Source organism: Pogona vitticeps, chromosome 4 (genome assembly GCF_051106095.1).
Source record: "Pogona vitticeps strain Pit_001003342236 chromosome 4, PviZW2.1, whole genome shotgun sequence".
NCBI lineage: Eukaryota > Metazoa > Chordata > Lepidosauria > Squamata > Agamidae > Pogona > Pogona vitticeps.
Genome location: NC_135786.1, coordinates 134,859,207 through 134,883,778, shown reverse-complemented (window position 1 = coordinate 134,883,778; position 24,572 = coordinate 134,859,207).

Sequence of the window (24,572 nt, the reverse complement as noted above, 5' to 3'; positions counted from 1 at the left end):
TGGAGAAATGGTTGCAGTGTGAGAAAGCCATGTCTCTAGAAGATATGAAAAATATAATAGGGCTGGAACAGTTTTATTCAATTTTACCTGGCGATTTGAGGTAGTTAGTGTTGCGAGTGCGCTGTTATCTCAGGCCTTCTTCACAAGTTGCTGCCACCAATACCAATTCAGTACCAATTATTTACTGAGACATGTGTTGCTTTAAAACTTAAACTTGCTTATTTGATCAGTAAAATATAATAAGTAAATCACAAGTTGCTAATCAATTTCTCTCACTCACTGAACTCACTGACACACAGAACCCTACTCTCACTGACTTTCTTGCTCACCCTCTCACAGACTCACAGATCTCTTTGACATCCTCAATACACTCTCCTTTATATCCCAGCACCTCCCCCTTTAGCACCACCTTCCGTTCCCTCATTGGCTCCTTTTCCACTGCTCAGCTGTGATGGACAGATGAGGGCAGGGCTGAACGCTACAGTTAGTGAGAGACAAGAACCCTAAAAGTGTACAAGAAGCTTGTGAAAAAGCAGATGAGATAAATGAAATCAGAAGCCCTAGATTTTATGAAGTGAAAATTGGAGGGAAATGGTGGGAAGACAGAAAAAGAGGCAATAGAGAATACCTCAGAAATACACAAGCTGCTGGAAGTCATTTTAAAAACAAACCCTCAACCCCAGAGCTGAGCCACTTGAGAAACAATAGCTCTGAAGGAAATATTAATAAACTGTATTTTGAACCCAGAGCCAATATGGGTGTGGAGAGAAAGGGCATTTTTGGCTCAGTGCCAGACCACCAAAAATAGAAATGTTGGTCAGCAAAAAGGAGGAAGAAATTCCAGTCAGCCAAAGCAGACATATTGTATACAGCAGAAAGGAGTTACCATAGAGGCAGTTGAAACGGGTGCCATAGCAACCCCAGTAACCGCAAGAGCAGAGTGCCAAGAACAAGAACTTCCTTTAGCCAGGGTAGTTCAATGTTATTTAATTGAAAGTAACCAGGAGCTTCTTCACTGCTCTTGTGAAGTTATTTATGTGAATGATACTAAGTATCTAGCATTAAAAGACTCATGCTCTCAGGTCATATTGTGTCACCCTGATATAATCCCTCATGAAAATATAATAAGAAATGAAAACATCACCATTAAAGGAATTGGAACTGAATTAATTACATTACCCATGGCTAAAATAAAAATAAAATATAAAGTTTGGAGTGGAGGTTGGAAAGTAGCCTTATCAGATCAAATTCCTACCCCATATTTAATAGGACTTGATCTATCTGAGCATGTGAAGAGTGTTCTAGTAACTACTCGCTCCCAGAAAGAAAAAAAGGGAAGCACCTGAGGAAAAATATGAAAACCCTAATGAAATAGTAGGAGAGAATGAAACAGCTGATTTAGTAGCTATAAGGAATCCTCATGATTAGACTTTTAAAAAGGAACAAAAAGAAGATCCTACCTTAGAAGAATGCTTTAAGTTAACTAGAGAAGGTCCATTGGCCCCTGAAAGACCTATTGCACAGAGAGGTCTTAGTAAATCCTAAGAGGGGAGGGGAAAGCATACATAAACAACTGATAATTCCTTTTAAATATAGAGAATTATAGAAAAAGCACACAAAGACATATTTGCAGCACATCTAGGTATCTCAAGAACTAAGCAAAGAATTGCTGAAAAATTTTATTGGCCTGGGATGGGGAAACAGGTCAAAGGGTATTGTCAAAGGTGGGACACCTGCCAAAGACAGAGATACCCCAGGTTAGAGATGAACCCTGAAGTAGCAGGAATGGATGAGGAAGTCTTATTGATACTTCCTATATTGATGAACAGAAGGAAAATGATACTTTCAATGACTGTATTGCAACATCTAATAAGAATATCATTCCACTGACCCCTGAAAACTTAGAGAGGTCTATAGCTTTGGGGCTTACATGCTCACAAGAGGACCAAGAATCACCCACTGTAGCAGAAAAGAGTACTATAACAGGGGAAAGCTTGGAAGGAGAAAGATTCCTGAATATTCAGATTAATAGCTGTTCAGAAGCTGATTATAAGGTATGAAAAATCCAAATAAAGATAGTTTTACTCAGGAGTGGAAAGAGGACACTAGTTTGTGGGTTGTTTTGAAGCGGTCAGTAACCCCACTTTATTGTCTCCTGAAAGCTCTGAGGGACTCTGCCTAGACAAGAATCTTTTACCTAAAGAAACCTCCTTAGAAGTGGCAGAGCCTAGCTTAAAAAGAGTTCCTGAAAAAGAGAAAAACTTATATGAGACCCAGGAAAGATCATACTGTCCTGAGGATAAAGTAGTGAGACTGAGATCTTTAGAGGGGAGTAAATTGTTATTAGCAGAGTCAGAACCTATGGATTTCTTGCAGCAGAACCAGAGAGCTGAGAAGTCTAGTTGCTCTGTGGCTGCACAAGCTTTTAAAACTCTGCAATGCAAATCCCTAACTAAGAAACCAAATAATGAAGAAATAGAACTGGATGAGAACATTAGTGCATCCAAAATAAACCAAATAGTTAAGAATGCACTTCAAGGAAACTTGTTTTTGAATTTGGAGGTGACCCATGATAGTGTTTCCCCACCTAGGGAGAACAGCACAACAAGAAGACCTGTGGGTGAATTTATCAGTGAGGAGATAGATGTAAACTGTGACTTTTTAAAGGAGGAGATATCCAGAGAGGTACAGGAGGATGAGAGTGAACTGTCCCTAGCTGAGAAAGGAAAGCCTCGTTTCAAAATGAAAACAGGCTTCGCTGCAAAATGACAAGCAGAGAATGTCCAGTATACATCAGAGAGTAGACCAAAGACAACCCGGAAGAAAGAGCCTGATATTGCCAAATGTAACCCTGAGTGTCAACAATCGAGTGATCAACTGACAGAGGTGGAAATGATCGGTCCGGTATACAGCGTACCTGACTACGGTCACCATCTTCACGGAGGAGATGGCCAAAGTCGGGCTGAGAACCGTGCAGAGCCAAGCAGATGACAATGGGAATCATCATCCGGTGACTCGTCTCAACAAGAAACTGCAGGCAGGAGAGCGGCATTTGTCTGCAATTGAGCGGGAATGTCTTGCAATTGTTTGGGCATGGCAGAAATTGAAACCTTATATCTGGGGAAGACATTTTGTACTGTGCAAGGATCATTCCCCACTGCTGTGATTAAGAACTACAGTATACGAGCAAACAACATTAAACTGATGAGATGGGCCCTACTTCTGCAGGACTTTGATTTCAAAATCCGGATCGTAAAAGGGACTCAGAATGTGGTGGTGGACACATTATCCAGAAGACCAGAGGACTGACGGGTGAAGAAGAAAAACATGTAATGAATGGTATTAGAAGTAGTAGTAGGCATCCTTCAGTCTCGAGAAACTATGGTAACATCCTCTGTATGGAGGTCTTGGAACAGGGTCTAGTGTGGCTGAGAAGGTGACTTCGAGAGTGACCATCCCTTCCACACTGAAGACAAATACAATCTGTCCCCTGTCCAGCTCCCTGGTTTTGCTGGTTTCGGGGCTGCCTCTTTGCAAGTGCTGGGCAGGGCTGTTGATTACATGATATTTTGGAGTTTACTAATTTATAGGGTCACTATAAGTTGGAAGCAACTTAATTGCATATAATTGCAACATAATTACATCCACAGTTTCTTGTACTAAAATGACTTCATTGCTTATTGTTACAGTTTTCAAAGTATGCAGCACTGAAAGATCAAACACCATGGTAGCTTCTTAAACTGACCTTCGTGTAGATAAAATTTTATAAAAGCAGACATGGCTCAGTGAAAACAAACAACTTCTAAGTCACCTCAGTGTCATCAGTTTATAAAATTGTTTTATTTTGTTTTATACCTCCCATCTGGCTACCAAGGCCACTCTGGGCGGTATACAAATACCATAATACAAAGCCATAAAACAGAAATAGCAACTTAAAAACATAATGTTGAAGTAATGAATATGTAAGAATGATAAAAAATAATAAAGGGATGGCAAAGGGTTGAATGTATAGTTATTAAAAGCACCTGTATTAAAAGCATTGATAAAAAAAACTGTAACAGGATGTTCTATTTATTTATTTATTTATTTCTACATACCCTGGCTATCTGGTCTACTCTAGAGTCTGAGAAGGCCTATCTAAATAACCATGTTTTTAATAATCTTTTGAAAGTTCCAAATAAAAGGGCCAGGGGCATTTCAGTCGGGAGATTGTTCCAAAGTTATGGAGCAACTGCTGAGAAGGCCCAGTTTCTGGCTGTCGTTTTCTGGGCCTCTCTCAGGGTCAGGACTCTCCATCATCTGACCTGAGATCTTATGGGATGGGCAGATCTAGTTGGAAGGAGACGTTCTGCTAGATATCAAGATCCCAAACCATTTAGGACTTTATAGTTTAACACCATTGCCTTGAAACTGGCACGGAAACAGACAGGTAACCAGTGCAGGCCAGCCAGAGTAGGGGAAATATGTCTCCTTATCCCACTCAATCTGGCCGCTGAGTTCTGGACCTGCTGAAGTCTCTGGCCTCAGGGGCAGTTCCACGTAGAGAGCGTTACAATAGTCTAATCTTAAAACTATCATCGCAAGAACCAATGTGGTGAGGGACCCGGTGTCAAGGTAGGGACACAAGTGGGCAATCTGCCTTAGGTGGAAATAGACGGAACGGACCACAAATGCTATCTGACATTCCATTGATAATGCTGGGTCCACGAGTATGCCCAAGCTGTGCATCTCATCCTTCCCAGAAAGAGCCCCCTCCATAAGAGAGGGAAGAACCCAGACCACAAACACTAAGGGCACCCACCTGTAGGATTTCCGTCTTTTCCGGGTTCAGCCACAGTCTATTATCCACCCCAGCATGGCATCCAGGCAGCGCTCAAGGGACAGGACAGCATCCACTGCAAAAGGATGGAAGGAGAGATGGAGCTGGGTGTCATCTGCATATTGTGACATGAAGCTCCAAAAGGGCTGATAGCCAATCACAGCAGCCTCATATAGATATTAAATAGCACTTATCAATTTCAGCAGGAAGTGTTTAACTACCAGATTGAAACCACCAGGGAGAGTACATTCACACAGGCAACTTCCATGAGTGCATCTGGAGGAGGTATTCCCATCTTGCAGTTACCCATATTCACTAAAAGCAAGCTTTAGGTAACTAGGAAATCTTTCAGATCAGGATTTTGATGGCACTGACAACTGGAGAGGGAGAGGAGGGGAAGAAGGTTGTGACACTATCACTAGCAGAGTGTTTGATTTCACCCAGTGTGACTGTTCAGGCTAAATCATTCCCAACAATCTTTATAAAAACACTGTCCATAAAATTTTCCTTTCAAACAGGCAGTCTTCCTCTTAAATTCTCTAATAACAATTTATCACACATTTGCTAAAATATATACATAATTACAATAATTTGTTCTCTAACCAGTGTCTTTTTAAAGTTCTTGGTCAGTTAATTGAAGCCATATATGCTTGCAGCCAGATCGTCTTTTGGGAACTGCTTCATATATATTCCAAACAATGCATTCTTATTCAAATTCTTATGCATTTTAATCAAAAATGTTTGGATTATCTGCAACCAATCTGCTCATTTTCCTTTGTTTAATTCAGCACATTTCCTCAAGCCAGCACACATATATGGAACTAATATGATATATACAGCAAGAGCAATGCCTAATTGCCTTGATATAGTAATACAAGCAAATTAATTTAGTGTACAAAGTGAATTAAGAGAGATTGTTGAGATTTATTCAAACCATTTAAGTTTTGTTATTGAAAGCAGAACAGAAACCAACAAAGGGGCTGGAATGCACATCAAGGTTTTTTAAAAAGCTTTTTAGAGGAAGAGACTGCATCTTAAAAAAGGAATGCTATTCCTGTGGCATAGGGAGAACGAAGTTTAACAAGTCTGATCTCAAACAAGTATCTGCAAGATAGGGAATTGAGATTTCTGAGGAAAATCTGGAATTTTTATGTCAGAAGATCAGAATGTCACACATGGATTTAGCTATGCTGCCATGTCTGTGTTTCAAAGCTAGAAAGTAGGCCTGACTTTCTCCATTTTTTGCTATTCTCCTCTCGTAGCAATTGTAACAAAGAGTACTGGAGTTCTCTGTCAAACCAATATAGGTGCAGAACAGGTGAATAGGGTGATTTGAGGAATGAGGCAGGAACACTGGTGTCCATGGGGAGGGGAACAAGGCAATGTTTACTGTCCCCTCCATCCTAAGGGTTTTTATTATTATTATTTTAATGTACACAGAGAAACACATTTGGTGTGTGTTATTCTACACCAATATACCACTATGGAGCTTCCCCCAGAAACATGCCTCTACGCTTTCTCAGGTAGGAAAATAACTCCATTGTAGACCAAGGTAGACAGCCACCAGAACTCCTTAGCATCAAACATGCATCACTGGATTTTGAAGGGTGGTACCTGCTCTCATTCCCTGCCCACTCTCAAAATATTTTTCTTTTGACCCTCATGCCCTCTTGTGGCCAAAAATAAATAAATAAATAAACAACCCTCCCTCCCCGTTTGTTGGTGAAAGAGATGCTGGAGGGTGGCAAACCATGGCAAAATTGCCTCCTATGTCCCGTAGAAGGCACAAAGAGAGTTTTGGGGGCGAATAAAAAAAAATAAGGTAACGAAAATGCTTACTGAAAAACAAAATGAGAAGCAAATGAGTGGGAAACAGATGTGTCACTCCCTATGACCAAAGTCACAAGCACTATCTGATGGATCCTAATAACACACCTACACAGCTTTAACACAACTAACCAACCATTCAGAGAAGTGACAAAGTGGGCTAGCTAGAGGAACATTCATATTTTTTTTCCTCGCAATAAAATTGTCATGTGAGTGCTGAGGCAATATAAAATGTGTGTAACAGAAGCCCGCTCTGAGTGAATTCATCAGGGTGCTGCACAATGAATGAGTAAAAACTGGATTTTCTTGCACATTCAAGAAAATAATTCTCTAAAGTCCTTCAGAATGAAAGATGGAGCTTTCGTTTCTATACAACAAACTGTATGGTTAGCTTTTAAAATCTGAATCATATTAATTTAATGAAATGCACATTGCCATTGCTGTACTAATTTGTCTCATACTTCCTGTATTATTAATAGCTGTCTTTCTTCTCCACACAAGCAGGGTGGTCACAGTTATGTTGTTCTTGATTGTACATTATGAATATTATTGTTAGACCCAGCTGTTTGAGGAAAGAAGGAAACAGAATGGGCAAAGGATCACCCTTAGTATCCTCTTGCATCTTGGCGGGATCAGTTTTTTACTTCTATTGCCATAAGTCCCTGTCTGGGGACAGAGATATAGGTGACCACTGGAATATGGCCTCTCTGGCTCTAAAAATCATTAGACCAAGTCAACACATTTACAGTATGTGCATCACCTGAGCCCTGTTTTGGGGAGAAAAACAGGATATAATAAAGGCATTGCATTAAAAAAATGATTACTCAGTGCTTGAGGCCGTGCAGCTTTGACTGCAAACCATAGAAAAACACTGTGTTTGAGTGGGAATTGAATAATATAACAGCTGTGTGTCTGCAGTGGTAAAGCTGGGATGGCTTGTTCTATGTGCAAATATATTCATTACAGTATTGTCATAGTTGCAGGGTTGTGTCTAGACCAAAAGACAAGGTTTCCCCTCTACAAATGGGGGAAAGTGACTCATTAGAAAGGATTGGATTCCATTAGGAGTCTATAAGTCAAACTACATGATGAATTGTGTCTGCCTGCGTTATGAGACTATAATACATGTGTGTGCATGGATTAAATTGGTGATCACCCAACAGGGACCCATTTAGTTTCATCATGTTACTCCTTTTCTCAGTTCTTCTGTGCACTTATTGGACAAAGTAACAGATCACTTCTATGAGGCTACATAAAGATCCTATTAGCTCTTGCTAAGGACTTTCTCCATTTCACTACTTCTTCTCATTGGGAACATCTCCAGTTTAATGATCAAGATAAATATATATAATATAACACTGGAAAGAGAGGGATTAAAGTCTTTCTCTCACACACACAAAAGGAAACTAACGTCTTTTAAAGGTATATCCCTCCCACTCTAGCAATTAAAAATCACCGGGATGCAGAGAAATCAGAAAAAAGTGCATATAGGCTCCTCACTTCCAAAGTGAGATGTTTGTTTGAACATCTCTGTGCTTTCCAGTCAATATTACTCAAGGTCAGGTCTACCTCATTTATACCTGCTGGTTTGACAGAAATTGTGATGCAGTCTAAAGAAGCTGCAAGAAACAGATCTTGCATTGCTCTTCAACTCTGAGGGAATCAAGTGTGAGGGTTCTCTAACCCCTGTCCAATTTAAGGAAACAACAGTATTGCAGCATGGGAGTGCAACAAATAGTAGTGTACAGCAGAGGAAATCAACATTCTACAAGGCAATTCTAAAAGTGGGGACACTCCAAACAAATATATATATATAAAATGTTGAAACTGGACTTTAGATCAGCACCAAATATGGCACAGATGTAGCAGATAATCTACTCTTGCTCTGTGGCAAATGTGGAGAAGTATGGGCAAAGGGTTTCGGATTTATGGGTTTTTTTAAGTGAAACTGCCATCCCATGCAGACACAAATGACCTTTTTTGTCCACAGATTTAAAATAGATCAAATAAACTGAAAATATTGATTTTGCTTATCTTGCAAGAGAATAGTTGGGCTTAGCTGTTTTTATCATCATCATCATCATCATCATCATCATCATCATCATCATCATCATCGTCATCATCATCATCATCATCATCATTATTATTATTATTATTATTATTATTATTATTATTATTATTATTATTATTATTATTATTATTATTATTATTATTATTATTATTATTATTGGCCCACTTGTCTAGGCCATTTTGACATCAGAAAGATGAATGAAAATGGCCAATGCTTGTTGGAGTTCTGCTGTTATTATGGTCTTTGTGTCAGCAACACAGAGTTGCTTGGAGACATCCAAGATCCAAGCATTGTCATCAGCTCAATTTGATCCTCACTAGACGTTCTAGCCTTCCTAGTATTACGATCACACACAGTTACCAGAGTGCTGATTGCGATACTGATCACTCCCTGGTATGTAGTAGAGTAAAACTGCGAACAAAGAGATTGCATCACATGGAAAAGGGAAGACCACATATTGACATTAGCAAGACTCATGATCAAAGAAAAGTGGAGGAATTTGCCCAAGCGCTTGAGGAAACCTTTCCAGGCCCAGCTGATGCAAATGCACCTGAACGATGGGAACACTTCAAGAATGCTGTGTATAACACTGCCTTGCCCACATTTGGCAAGAAGACCAAAAAGACGGCTGACTGGTTCAAAGTCCATTCGGAGGAGTTGATGCCAGCCATCGAGGATAAGAGGAGAGCTCTAGCAGCATACAAAGCCTGTCCTAGTGTGTACGACTTGCAAGCTCTTCGAGTTGCTCGTAGCCAAGTTCAACAGGCTGCCAGGAGATGTTCCAACAATTATTGGCTTCAGCTCTGCTCTCATATACAGATAGCAGCAAACACAGGTAACACCAAAGGAATGTATGATGGTATCAAGCAGGCTTTAGGTCCAATACAGAAGAAATCTGCTCCTTTGAATTCTGCTACAGGCGTGATCATCCAGGACCAAGCACAGCAGATGGAATGCTGGGTGCAGCACTACTCTGAGCTATATTTTAGAGAGAATGTAGTAACCAAAGAGGCATTAAATAACACCAAGTGCCTACCTGTCTTGGAAGAGTTGGACAACGAACCAACTATAGTAGAAATAAAAGCGGCCTTGGATTCCCTCTCCTCCGGCAAGGCACCTGGGAAGGGTAACATCTCTGCTGACATGCTGAAGTGCTCTAAAGAGATCATCACCACCGAACTGTATGAAATCTTTTGTCTTTGCTGGAGGGAAGGTGGAGTACCACAGGACATGAAGGATGTAAACATTGTCACATTGCACAAGAACAAAGGTGATGGGGTGACTGCAATAACTACCATGTCATCTCTCTTCTCAGCATTGTAGGCAGCTGCTTGCCTGTGTTATGCTGAAGAGACTCCAGGTGGTTGCAGACAGAGTCTATCCAGAATCACAGTGTGGATTTTGAGCTAATAGATCCACCATTGACATGGTATTTTCCCTCAGACAGTTGCAGGAAAAATGTAGGGAAGAACGACAGCCACTCTTTGTGGCCTTCATAGATCTTACAAAGGCCTTTGATTTGGTTAGCAGGGATGGCCTTTTTAAAATACTTCCCAAAATTGGATGTCCACCTTGATTCTTTAACATCATCAGGTCCTTTCATGAGGAAATGAAGGGCGCTGTCATTTTTGATGGCTCAAAATCAGATCCCTTTGACATCCAAAGTGGAGTGAAACAGGGCTGTGTCCTCGTGCCAACTATGTTCGGGATCTTTTTTGCTGTCATGCTGAAGCAGGCCTTTGGAACTGCAACAGAAGGTGTCTATCTCTGGACTAGATCAGATGGAAAGCTCTTTAATCTCTATAGATTGAGAGTGAAGACCAAAGTCCAGCTGAAATGTATGCGGGACTTCCTCGTCGCCAGTCCATTCTGCTAAAGAGCTCCAATAATTTCTGAATCATTTTAGCAAGGCATGCCAAGATTTTGGATTAACAATCAGCCTGAAGAAAACACAAGTCATGAGACAGGGTGTGTACTCACCTCCCTCTATTACCATCTCTACACTGTAATTGGAGATTGTTCATGATTTCATGTACCTTGGCTCAATGATCTCTGACACTCTCTCTCTAGATATTGAGCTGCATAGATGCATTGGTAAAGCAGCTTCCATTTCTCTAGACTCACAAAGAGAGTATGGCTTAATAAGAAGCTGGTGGAATATACCAAGATCCAGGTCTATAGAGCCTGTGTCCTGAGTACAATCCTGTATTGCAGTGAGTCCTGGACCCTTTGTGCACGGCAGGAGAGGAAGTTGAACACGTTCCATATGCGTTATCTCTGACACATTTTTTGTATCATCTAGTAGGACAAAGTTCCAAATAGAGTAGTCCTAGAATGAGCTGGAATTGTTAGCATGTATACATTACTGAAACATTACTGAAATGTGGTTTTCCTTTCTCTTCAATTTATGAAATAATTATTTTCCAGGGGTCTGGAGATCCATAGGCTTGGAATACCAAGAAAACTTTTTAAATAGGAAATTATATTGTTTCTACAGTTTTTCTAACTCCAAAGGTTAGTAACATAGAATCTGGATGGCTTCCAGTATGACTAAAATTTTACAAAGTTTGGAGGATTAAGGTTCTGTCCCACCAGAGTCATGGAACTCCAGAATACTAGAAAAGTACAATATTGTAAGACCAAGTATTGGAACTACAAAGAGTGTAAGCTATAAGAGCTGTATATGCCAACTCCATATTTACACATCGCAACATAAACATGTTCAATGGTCACAATGGTTATTGTAGAGAGACCTTACTTGGCTGGAGAGCTACCTAATTGTTTTGCATGGACTATATTAAACTATTGTTCAACTCTCAATTCTAAAAACACTTTCATTTTCAGGGCTACTTCTTCTACACCCCTTTAATTATTTTAACACTCTATACACACAAAACTCACAGGTTGACAAAACATTTTTGTGCTTGGTATAAGCAATACAGCTTTATTATTGTTGTTTAGTCATCTTTCTGCAGGAAATGGATATACTAGGCAGCTAATAATATCAAAAACATAGTAGCATGATAAAAATGTAAACTATTTGTTAAATTATATTGTGCCAAGTTGAAGAATATTTGCCAAATATCTCTGTTAGTGCTTGATCATGCCGTGAAGTACATGGCTCTTCCATACAGTTCATAGGTTAATTGAAATCAGAAATGTGGTTTATTTAATTTGAAAAATGCAGCACACATAAGGCAAATCTTTAATGTACCAAGATAGGCTGAAAAAGGGACTTAGCATCCCTCATCTGTTGGGAAATGATGCTTTCTACCTTACTTGTATTTCCCAAATATTAGTAAATGACTCAGGAAAACATTGGGTACAAACAGAAATCTTCAAAGAATCACCAGAAAAATTGTTTTTAAAGTAATAAGCAAAAAACTACCAGAATTCTACCATTTCTTCTTTTTCCACTCACTTTTTTACTACACTGACAAAACGTAGTTTGGAAATAAGATAAGACCGATACACTGAGGACATCTTCCCTCAAAGAAAACCCTGACAGGTGCTCAAACTGAAGATATACCATATTTTCCCATTTGTAAGATGAGCCAACGTAAAAGACCCCTATTCTAACCCCTAATTAGAAAATTTGATCCCTGCTTTTCCCTTCCTTTTGCTAAGTCACGGTGCTTAGCAAAAGGAAGAGAAAAGCAGGGATCAAAGGGCTCCCATGGGGTTTAGCAAAAAGGAAGGGATGGCTCCCTTCAGGTAAAGGCTGCAAGATCTCAGCCCTTTGATCCTGAAGCCCTTTCATGGCTGCATTACCCATGGGGCTTAGGAAGTGGGTAACGCAGCCATGCCCCTTCATGGATTGCAACTTTGTTGTGACGAAGGGGCTTGAGTAATTCAGAGAAGCTATGGGTTATGCTGTGCAGGGACACCCAAGATGGACAGGTCATAGTGGAGAGTTCTGACTAATCGCAATCCACCTGGAGCAGTAACTGGCAAGTCACTCCAGTATCTTTGCCAAGAAAACTCCATGGACAGAAACAAAAGACTAAAAGATATGACACTGGAAGGTGAGCCCCTCAGGTCGGAAGGCATCCAACATGCTACTAAGGAAGAGCGGAGGACAAGTACAAGTAACTCCAGAGCTAATGAAGTGGTTGGGCCAAAGCCGAAAGGACGTTCAGCTGCAGACATGACTGGAAGTGAAAGGAAAGTCCGATGCTGCAAAGAAAAATACTGCATAGGAACCTGGAATGTAAGATCTATGAACCTTGGTAAGTTGGATGTGATCAAACAGGAGATGGCAAGAATAAACATCGACATCCTGGGCATCAGTGAACTAAAATGGACAGGAATTCAATTCAGATGATTATCATATCTACTATTGTGGGCAAGAATCCCGTAGAAGAAATAGAGTAGCCCTCATAGTCAACAAAAGAGTGGGAAAAGCTGTACTGGGATATAATCTCAAAAATGATAGAATGATGTCAATACGAATCCAAGGCAGACCTTTCAACATCACAGTAATCCAAGTTTATGCACCAACCACCAATGCTGAAGAGGTTGAAATTGACCAATTCTATGAAGACTTACAACACCTTCTAGAACTGATACCAAATAAAGATATTCTTCTCATCATAGGGGATTGGAATGCTAAAGTAGGGAGTCAAGAGATAAAAGGAACAATAGATAAGTTTGGCCTTGGAGTTCAGAACAAAGCAGGGCAAAGGCTAATAGAGTTTTGTCAAGAGAACAAGCTGGTCATCACAAACACTCTTTTCCAACAACACAAGAGGCGACTCTACACATGGACATCACCAGATGGGCAATACCAAAATCAGATTGATTATATTCTCTGCAGCCAAAGATGGAGAAACTCTATACAGTCAGCAAAAACAAGACCTGGAGCTGACACAGTTGGTCATAAATGTGTTGGTAGAAAGGCTGATGTTGCTAAACTGACCTTTCTTTTCCAGACAAAGTGTACTTGCAGCCTGTAATATGCACATTTTGACAAATTCACTTTCTATGAATGGCTTTTCTGCTTTAGTAATCATCTCACTAACCACATAGCTAGCTTCGACTGCTGCATTATTCTCTTTGGTTGCTTTCTTGAAGAAATCTTGTTGCCTCAGTAGACATGTTTTAAGATTGGCAACCCAATTGGCTGTCTCATCTCCCTGGTATTTTGCATACTCCTCAGCATGTCTAGTTGTGTAATGATGTTTCAAATTGTATTCCTTGTGCAATGCAACTTTCTCTGTGCAAATAAGAGACGTCAGGGTGCCCCTGTGCTCAACAAAGAAATATTGCATTTCCCACTTTTCCTGAAATTGTCTGGGCTCATCACCAACCTTTCTCTTCACTGCAGGCATTGAAAAAGATATGCTTGGGCGGTGTAACATATATAATTCCACTTGGTGTCACTGTTGCATTGAGGTTTCAATCAAGCATTTAGCTGACGCATGGTGAATGTCTCAATGCACGGAGAACGTCATTTCCACTTCTTTTTCTTGTAACCGCAGCAAGGCGGTCAGCAGATAAAAGCCTAGTAGCAGATTACTTTGTTTTTATGCTCAGTGTTCACGTCTTTCATGAGGACATGAACACCATGGCATTTGTAGATGGTAGAAAGTACTGGGATAGCGAGCGCAAAAAAGGCAACTGCTCACAGACTGTTATCTGCCGTGCTGTTGTTACAAGAAAAAGACGTGGAAATGACACCATGCTATTGTTAATGTCATTTGTTTTGACTATTTTTAAATCATATAGAAATATATGTAATGTTCATTGTGTGAGGCAATGCAAGTAGCGTGATGCAAATAAAAAACAATGACCCACAAATAACGGTGCAACCCTATAATTGGTCTGGGTTACTGGGGAGGCTGCCTTGAGTTCCTTACTTTTCATTTATCCCGCCGCGTACACATCACTTCGATTTAATTTGTCAGAGAGAGAGAGACCTCATATGAACTCTCTTAGTGCCATTGATGTCTCTCTGTGTGTGTGTGTGTGTGTGTGTGTGTGTGTGTGTGTGTGTGTGTGTGTGTGTGTGTGTACACAGACATTTATATACGTATATATATGTATAATGTCCCGTTGGGCAACAACTTAAAAAAACTTTCTTTGAAGTGTTGTGAATGCAGCGCACTGGGATGAATGTCCATGTATGCTCAATAGAAATGAGGCATCTAGCCAGGCACGGAAGGAAACACTCCATGACAACACTACTGTAACTTTCACTCACTGAGAAGTATATCTATGCTTGCATCAAGCCTGGCTGATGTCCCACCTCCGAGACCCATATACCCCACCGTGATTGCTAGGTTTGTTCAGCTCTGCACACAACACTGTAAAGTGTCATACATATCAAACCCACAGGCCGCACTAACTAAACTGTATACTGTCCCTCTGCTTATTTAACTTATATGCAGAATACATCATGCGAAAGGCTGGACTGGAGGAATTCCAAAATGGAATTAAGATTGCTGGAAGAAATATCAACAACCATGAAAGGGCTTCAGGATCAAAGGGCTGCAACCGTGCAGCCCTGTCACAGCTGCTTTACCTGAAGGGAGCCTTCCCTTCCTTTTTGCTAAGCCCTGTGGCTTCACAAAAGACAGGAAAAGTGGCTGCCCTCCATTATTTAAGGAAAAAATGTTGTTTTATATACAGAAAAATACGGTAACTCTTTTTGGTTATACGTTGTGATTACAATCCAAAATCAGGAGGCCAAACTTCAATGATTTACAAATTATTATTGAATTTAGAAAAATCCCACTTTAAACAGTTGGGAACAGGATCTGAGATGTATAACCACAAAGAACAATGGCATGTGGCATAACCTCACAAAACATTGAAATGCATGTCAGTTGGGCTCAGGGAAGTAACTGTCAAACTTCTAAACAGGGTGGCGACTTCCACCAATGAAATTAGTCAAGCTTCCTTGCAGTTTTATAAATCACTGCTGGAGGAGATGTGGCAACTGGGAATATTCTCTCACAGAACTTCGTTATTATAATGGTGATTTCATAAAATGTTTTTTAAATGGTTCATTCACACACACAAAACAATTAATATACTGTATACGCAAAGGCTTTCACAGCCGGGAGCTAATGGTTGTTGTTGGTTTTTCAGGCTCTTTGGCCATGTTCTGAAGGTTGTTCTTCCTAATATTTCGCCAGTCTCTGTGGCCGGCATCTTCAGAGGACAGCAGAGTGCTGTCATCTGAAGAACAACCTTCAGAACATGGCCAAAGAGCCCGAAAAACCCACAACAACCAATTAATATATATTTCCCCCAAATTTGTAAAATAAGAAGCATAAGCCTTCATTATGCAAACCATTATTAATCACATGCAGATTATCTGAAGTTAAGCATCTGGTTGATAGTTGCTTTCCTTGTTATCCATAATGAGTATTCTACAGAAGAAAAAACTAGAACAGATAGCAAGCGCAACTGAAAAAAAAAGGAGGGGGCTGTTCCCTGTGCCTTTCACTTTAAATGAATATAAATGTTTGGATGTGTCATAAATTTAAACTGTAGCTAAATTGCTGCCAAGATTTGAGGCACATCTCATAGCTGTGCTTGATTCCTTTCTTGGGGCAGAATCAAAACCAGTTGTTGAATCAGGCCTGCTGAAAGAGGGAGGGAAATGATGTCATGCTTGTGAAATATGCCATTTTGATCAAATCCAATTAGCACCACAGGCTGCTCTGTAGCATGTTCAGAGTCGATTGGCTGAAAGAAATCACCACCAAGAAATGCAACAAAAACAGTAGGGTCCCTCTTGAAGAGGCATCAGCAGAGTAATTACAACAGCAGGAGGCTCACTTTTCCTTTAGGCCAGTATGCATCCCGATGAAATTATTTTTACTTGACAATAAGAGAGCTAAAGCACACATTTTCCTACCCAGATCTTTCCTATTTTATTGTTGTTTATTGTGATGTATTAAAACATCACAGTGAGGAATTTTAAAAGCCAGTGGCATCTATTAGTAGTTTTTAATTTGAGGGGGGGGGAAGGAATTAACATAAATGTAATAAATGTGTTAAGAAGCTTATAAGAACCACCTCAGTGGCTCAGATTAAAATCTAATTTAGATTAGAATTCAGAGCCAGTCGGCCTTGCCATGAGGCAGAACGAGGACATCACTTAAAACTACAAATCTAGAGTGTCATTAAAGGGCAGCAGATTTTTAGCTATTGACTTTTGTATCATTGAACATTTATTGCCCAGGACAGGAAGAGGTGCTTTTGAAATTTTCACATCCCAAAATAAATTTGAGCTACTGCACACCTTAACTTGGATGGGGAACACGGTTTTCTGCTTTGTCTTAGACAGCAAAACAACTTGGCTTAGTCCACATAAAAGCAATGCCTGATCCCTATTTATCTGTCTCCTATGTTGTTTCAAAAGTTTTTTATTTTCTGAACATGAATGTTCTATTCAGCGCTGTAGCAAATTTCTGTTGACTGATAGACTAATCACCACAATGTCATCTAACCATTTCTACAGCGGCATGAGCTATGAGCCAGCACATTTTCTCTCAGGGAATTCCTCATTCCGTTTCACTGGGTGACCCATGCCAGTTGTGCAAACGCTTTCCCCATTCCACAGTGCTCCAAAACAAAATAAATGTTGCAAGGGAAAACACACAGAGTGAAATCCTGTTGTTTAGTGTTGTAAGTTGCTTTAAAGCAGGCCCACTGAATTAACAGGGATTTGGCCACTCTTCAACTCCTCTTTGATTCATATGGGTCTACTACTAGTTGCAACTTACTATGCTAAAATAAGTCACAACTAGAGTAGGCTCATAGGAAGCAATGAAACTTGCAGAGGAGTTGACTCACCAAATCTAGTGCAACTTACTACTCTAAGCAACAAGATTTCATCCTCAAAGAAGCCCACAATTTTATCTTTTTTTGTATCTCAATTCTAGATCACCAATCTGTTGCCACCCCTAGTTCCTCTAGCTCTTGCTTATTTTTTGTTTTGTTCTTTATTAAGTAATTCTTTATATGTTAGTAATGCTCCTTTCTGATTCAACACTTTCAAAGTAAATGCTTCTATAGGCGCTACCCATGTTGGGATTTTCTTATAAGTTTGTGCTTGAAATTTTTGCCACACTAGACATAGTGCCTTTCTCACAATGTGTTCCATAAAATGTGATTGCTCCTTGTATTTCCCATACCACACATATGCATGTGAACCCATTCTTAAATCATGTCCCTCCAATTTCAGTAATCTTTGATTTACAAGAATTATCCATTCTTTTATCCACGTCATAGCACAAGCCTTATATTATAATAGCCAGTTTGGTAGTCCTGAACACATACACACACCCCTTTCTTTCAAGTCCTGTAACAGCCTAAGTTTTATTCTTGGTTTCTTAGTCTTCCATACAAAGTTCACTGTCAGATGATCCAAGTCCTTGAAATACAGTAGTGCCTCACAACATGAATGCCTCGTGAGATGAAAAACCCGCAAGATGAATGGTTTTTGGCTATTGGGTTGATGACGCGCAAGACGAATGTTTTTATGGACGATTTTTGCAAGATGAATGTTTTCAGGTTTTTTTTTTTGTTTTGGTTCAAATCTCAACCGTTAATACCCAGGATGCATTGTGCATTGTGCCGGGAGGTCTTAAAAGCCTCCCCAATGCAGCCTGGGTTCACTTTTGCACGTGCAGTTCCAAGGTTGACTTCGAGAGGAGTCTGTCTTGTGGGCGCATCCTGTGTTCGGTGTGGTCTGTGTTGTGGAAGCATCCTGTCTTTGGAGAAGTTGGTGTGGTCTGTGTGGACGCATCCTGTCTTTGGACAAATTGAAAGTTTTCAGAACTTTTTGGCCAGCAAAAGGTAGGGTGTCCTTTTGTTCTCCTGTGTTGTTGTTGGTGGGGTGTTATGCCAATTTTATTTTATTTTTTATTTTTTTGTAAATTGCACAGGAATGGTAGGGAGCTTAGCTTGTGCTGGGGGGGTGTTATGCCAAATTTTTTTGGTAAGTTGCACAGAAAAGGTTGGGGGCTTAGCTTGTGCTGGGGGGTGTTATGTCAATTTTAATTTTTTTAAGTTTTTTGGTAAGTTGCAGAGGAAAGGTAGGAGGCTTAGCTTGTGCGGGAGGGGGTGTTATGCCACTTGTTTGTCCAGGGCAGTTTTGACCAGGGGTGGGAAGATGTGTGGGAAGGTGTGTGTGAAGCGGATGTGAAGCACTGCCTTTTGTTTTTGTGAACGTAGCAGCTGTGCTGACATGGGTCCCAAGAAGGCTGCTTCTGCAGAGGCCGGGAAGATGATGAAGGAGAAGATTACTCTAGAGATGAAGAAGGAGATTATCAGGAAGCACGACAGAGGCATGTGAGTGATAGACATTGCCAGGGAGTACCAGAGGAATCCATCCACCATCGGTACCATCCTTAAGATGAGGGAGAAGATCCTTGCAACAGATGTAGCCAAGGGAGTCCCCAGGATTGTGAAGAATTGGCCAGCTGTTCTGGAGGAGGTGGAGAAGTTGCTGCTCATCTGGATGCAAGAGAAGCAGCATGCAGGGGACACAGTGACTGAAGATGTCATTTGCGAAAAGGCCAAGGCCTTGTATGCAGACCTAGTGCAGCAAGAGCCAGGAACCTCAGCTGAGCCAGAAGACTTCAAGGCAAACAGGGGCTGGTTTGAACACTTCAGAACCAGATCTGGAATCCACAGCATGGCCAGGCATGGAGAGGCTGCCAGTTCCAACGTTCCTGCGGCTGTGGACTTTGCCATGGAGTTCCTGGAGGTTGTCACAACACAGGGATACCTTCCACAGCAGGTCTTCAAAACCAGGCTGTTTTGGAAGAGGATGCCCAAAAGGACCTTCCTCAATCAAGAGGAGAGCAGGCTGCCTGGCCAGAAGCCCATGAAGGACTGTCTGACCATCCTCTTCTATGCCAACACCAGTGGGGACCTGAAGATAAAGCCCTTGCTGGTGTACCACTCAGACAACCCATGGGCTTTCAAGAAGCACAAGGTCAACAAAGGCCAGCTGTGCGTGTTGTGGTGATCCAACACTAGGGCTTGGGTCACACGTGTCCTGTTTGTGATTTTTAAATTTTTTTTCTAAGTTGTTTAAAAAGTTAAAGTTTTTTGATTGAAATTTTTGAAATCACCTGCACTAGTATGGCTTTAAAGAGCACTTAATAAACCCTTTGTAAACCAAATTTGACTTTGTTCTAACTTTTTTTTGCCCATAGGAATGGAGTAATTAGATTTCAATGCATTCCTAGGAAAACGCGTTTTGCAAGATGAATTTTTTGCAAGACGACATTAACCGCGGAATGAATTACATTCGTCTTGCAAGGCACCACTGTATTTAAAATTTAATAGTATTGGCAGATTTTGAAAAAGAAATAAAAGTTTTGGGCATATCATCATTTTTATGGTCGAAATTCTTCCCATCAGAGATTATTGCAACTTACTGCATTCTTCCAAATCTTTCTGGATTTCCTTCTGTATTCTCAGATATTTCTCTTTCATTAAGTACTTGTTTTTTTGGTGAGGGTAACTCCAAAATATTTGATTTTCTGTACTACTTCAAAATTCGTTTCCATCACCAATTTTTCCACATCTTCTTTCTTTATGTTTTTAGTCATAAATTTTCTTTTTTGATAATTTATTTTAAGACCTGCCACTTGTCCATAATAATCTATTATTCTCAATAGTTCCTCCAAATTTCCATGAGGATTTTCAAGTATTATTACCAGATCATCTTCATACACTTGTATCTTAAATTCTTCACCTCTAATTTTTAGCCCTTTAACTCTCTTATTAGCCCTTATCTGCCTGTTTAAAATTTCCAAAGTTAATATAAATAAAAGAGGGGATAATGGACATCCCTGTCTTGTGCCTTGTTCAATCAGTATACTCTCCATTAAAATGCCATTGACTTTAATCCTGGCTTCCTGCTTGGAATATATTGCCTTAATTGTTTGTAGAAAGTTTCATTCCACTTCCATTTTCTTTAGTTGTAACAGCATAAACTCCCAGTTGAGGTTGTCAGAGGCTTTCTCTGCATCTAGAAAGATTAACATCATCTGCTTTTTTGGGTGTAATTCAAAATATTCTAAGATATCTATTATTGTCCTTATGTTGATGACAATTTCCTTTTAGGGATGAAACCTCTTTGATCTTTATGTATTATTTCTCCCAGTATTTCCTTTAATCCTGATGCCCAAAAATCTTGTAGTCAACATTTAAGAGAGAGGTTGGTCTGTAATTCTTGATTTTATTTTTCTCCATCCCCTCCTTATGTATTAGAGTAATATATGCCTCTTTCCATGAGTTTGGAATTTTCCCCTTAGACTCAATGTCTTCAGTTAACTTCTTAAATTGAGGACTTAAGACTTCTTCAAACACCTTATAATGTTCAGCTGGTAGTCCATCTGGGCCAGGGTATTTCCTACTTTTCTGTTTTTTCCCATACCTCTCCGATCTCGTTCATTGTGATTGATTTGTTTAGTTTCTTGAGTTGCTGCGAATTAAACCTCCAAACTGGAATTTTATCCAGATATTCCATTTGCTTCTCCTGTTCTACTTCTCTCTTTTTGATAAAGTCCGGCATAGAACTTTTGAATTTCTTTTTCAATCTCCTTTTGTTTATATATTTCCTTCTCTTGCTTATCCAGTATTTCCGTAATCTTTGTTTTTTTTTTCTGTCTCTTTTTTTATTCTATATGCTAACCATCTTCCTGGCTTATTTGCCTTCCTAATTTAATTTTTTTCTCCATCTCCCCTTATAAATTCTTGTTGATTGGAGACTTCTTTAGTTCCATTTCCTCCTTTTTTAAGGATGTTATTAGAGTATGGTATTGTTTACTTCTCTCCTTTTTTTCTTTGTGTATTTTATTCTATCGCACAACCGCAAAAAAAGCTTTTGCAGAGTCCCATATCACTGTCATTGCTGTGTCCTGGGGTTTATAAATTTGAAAGTAAAATTTTAACTCCTTTTTAATTTTATTCAGGAAGGATTCTTCTCTCAGTAGATGACTATTCAACCTCCATGAGCATCTTCTTGGTGTTTGTCCTGCAATCATCCATAATGGGTTATGGTCTGCATATGTTTTTGGTAATATTTCAATTTCTTCCACTTGATGAATGATTTCCGCTGAGATCCTGCAGTTATCTATTCTTGACCAGGAGTTGTGTCTGTTTGAGTAAAATGTGTAGTCTCTTCTTTGGGGACATCTGGTTCTCCATATATCAATTAGACTTAGTTCTTCTGCCATTTCAAGGAATACCTTAGGTATCACATTTCTTGTTCTTTTCCTCTTGTTTCCATTCCTCATTGATGTATCTTTTTCTTTATTTACTATTGCATTAAAGTCTCCCATGATACATATTTTCTGTTCTGCCTTTGGAATCAATTGATTCTTCAGTTGAAGATAGAATTTGTGTTGGGATGCATTTGGTGCATATATGTTCACCAGTAGTGTTTCTCCCTCATAGGAAATGTTCACCATCAATAATCTCCCATCTTCTGGGGCAAATACCAATTTTGGGTTCAGATCTTTCCTGATATACATAGCTACTCCTTTCTTTTTTGTTGGTGAATAAACTGTGGATTTATACTGATGAGAAAATAATTTAAAAATGTATATATATATCTATTGCAATATGATATGGAGGATGAGAGTGTAAAGGAGACGATTAAAACATGGGCAAGCAACTTTGGTTACAATATGATTGGACAATGATTTGGAAAGAGTGTCATAAAATGATTAAGGCGGTAAATTTAAGAGAACATGTCCTCAAAATGGCACTATACCCCTATAAGGTTGGCAAAAACGTCAGAGGGTAATAGCAATGTTTGTTGGAAGTGTACAAAAAAAGCAGGAACTTATTCTCATAAGTGGTGGACATATGAAAAAGTCAAGAGATATTGAACACAGGTGTGGGAAATAATAAAAGAAATCATACAACAGAAATTAAATTTTAAACCTGAAATAGCACGATTAAATATTATGTCAGAAATTACTGATAAGAAAATCAAATATTGTTTAATGTATATACTTGTACAGTCATGCCCCGCTTTATAATTACCCCGTTTAACGACGAATCCGCTTGACGGTGAAGTTTTTGCGATCGCAAAATGGTGGTCTGAATGGATTTTTTCTGCTTTGCAATGATTGGTTCCCTGCTTTGGGAACTGATTTTCGCTTTTTACGACGATAAAAAACAGCTGTTCGTCGGATTTCAAAATGGCCGCCGGCTGAAGAAAATGGCCCGCCTCAGTGCTTAGGGACGGATTCCTCGCTGCACAGGCACTGAAAACGGCTGCCTCTATGGAGGATCTTCACTGGATAGTGAGTTTTCAGCCCTTTGGGATGCATTGAAAGGGTTTCAATGCATTTCAATGGGCTTTTTTATTTCGCTTTATGACGTTTTCGCTCTACAGCAATTTTGCTGAAACGAATTAACGTCATAAAGCGAGGCACCACTGTAGCTGCTAGATTACTCTGGGCCCAAAAATGGAAAAGTGAAGAAATACCTACTATGGAGGAGCTCTTAAAGAAGCTGTTGGATATCACAGAATTAGATACACTTTCAGAAGCACTACAAGAACAACCAAGAGACAATGTAAAACAAAGTTGGGAATTAATATATGTTTGGACTCAGGAAAAGTCAAAAGTTTAGGGCAAAATGTTTCATGTTTATTACTTTTTAAAAGGCTCACCGGAAATCTGGGATCCAAAGGAGGTTGGAATCTCTGTCCTCTGTAGGGGGGAGGGGTGGGTTTATTTTGGGTTATTTTTTTCTTTATTTCATACTTTGTTGTAGTTTGTTTGAATGATAGATGTTTTGTATGCATAGGTTTAAATAAATAAATATAAATAAATAAATAAATATAAAAATAAGCAACAAGATTTAATTGCATGATAAAATTTTATAACCCCAAGCTTCAGCCAGATACAGAGGACATTGAAGCAAATGTGATTGGAGCAATGCAATGTGAGGCGTTCCGTGTCTAAGTTGCACTGGCCATGTGACCACGGAGGATTGTCTTCGGACAAAATGCTGGCTCTATGGCTCTATGGCTTGGAAACGGGGATGAGCACCTCCCCGTAGAGTCGAACACGACTGGACAAAAAAAAATTGTCAAGGGGAACCTTTACCTTTACCTTAATGTGAGGGGAAATCTAGGAAAAAACAATTGGAATGTTATCTCAGCTACTGCTAGGGCTAGAGGTGCTCTACCTCCCTCCATGCCAGTTTCTGCCAACCTGTGTTTTTCCCATGCTGTGTCTCAGACTTCTCCCCAGATGTTCTTGGACTACAACTGGCAGAAATCCTAGCCAGTGCAGGTAATAGTGAAAATTTTTAGGAGTTTTAGTCAAGAACATTTGGGGACCTAAGGCTGGGTTTGGGAGCCACTGTTGTAGAGAGTCAAGATGGAAAAGATTCCCATATGCAAACCCATTTTCAGTTTAACCCTCAGAGGTATGACTTTGCCTGCACAGTCTCGTCTCCTTTTAGCCTATTCTAGAGGTCTTTCTTCAAAATTTCTAATGATAAATAGATTGTGCCACTGTAACTTAGAATAATAGACTTGTAGAGTAGGAAGGAGCCCCAAGTCTCATCTTCTCCAGCCCCCTATCAGTGCAGGAATCCACAGCTAAAGCTTCCCTGGCAAATGGCCATCCAACCTCTCTTTCAAAACTTCCAGGGAAGAAGTCTGCCACCTTCTGACGTAATTAATTCCACTGTCAAACAGCTTTTGCTATCAAGAATTTCATTCTTATCTGTAGTCAAAATCTCCTTCCTTGTCTTTTGAATCCACATGTTGGGCTCCTACACTCTACATAAAATATGGGATACTTTATTTATCATATGTGTGGAAGTAAACAAGAAATGGGATAGCACTGAGATGAC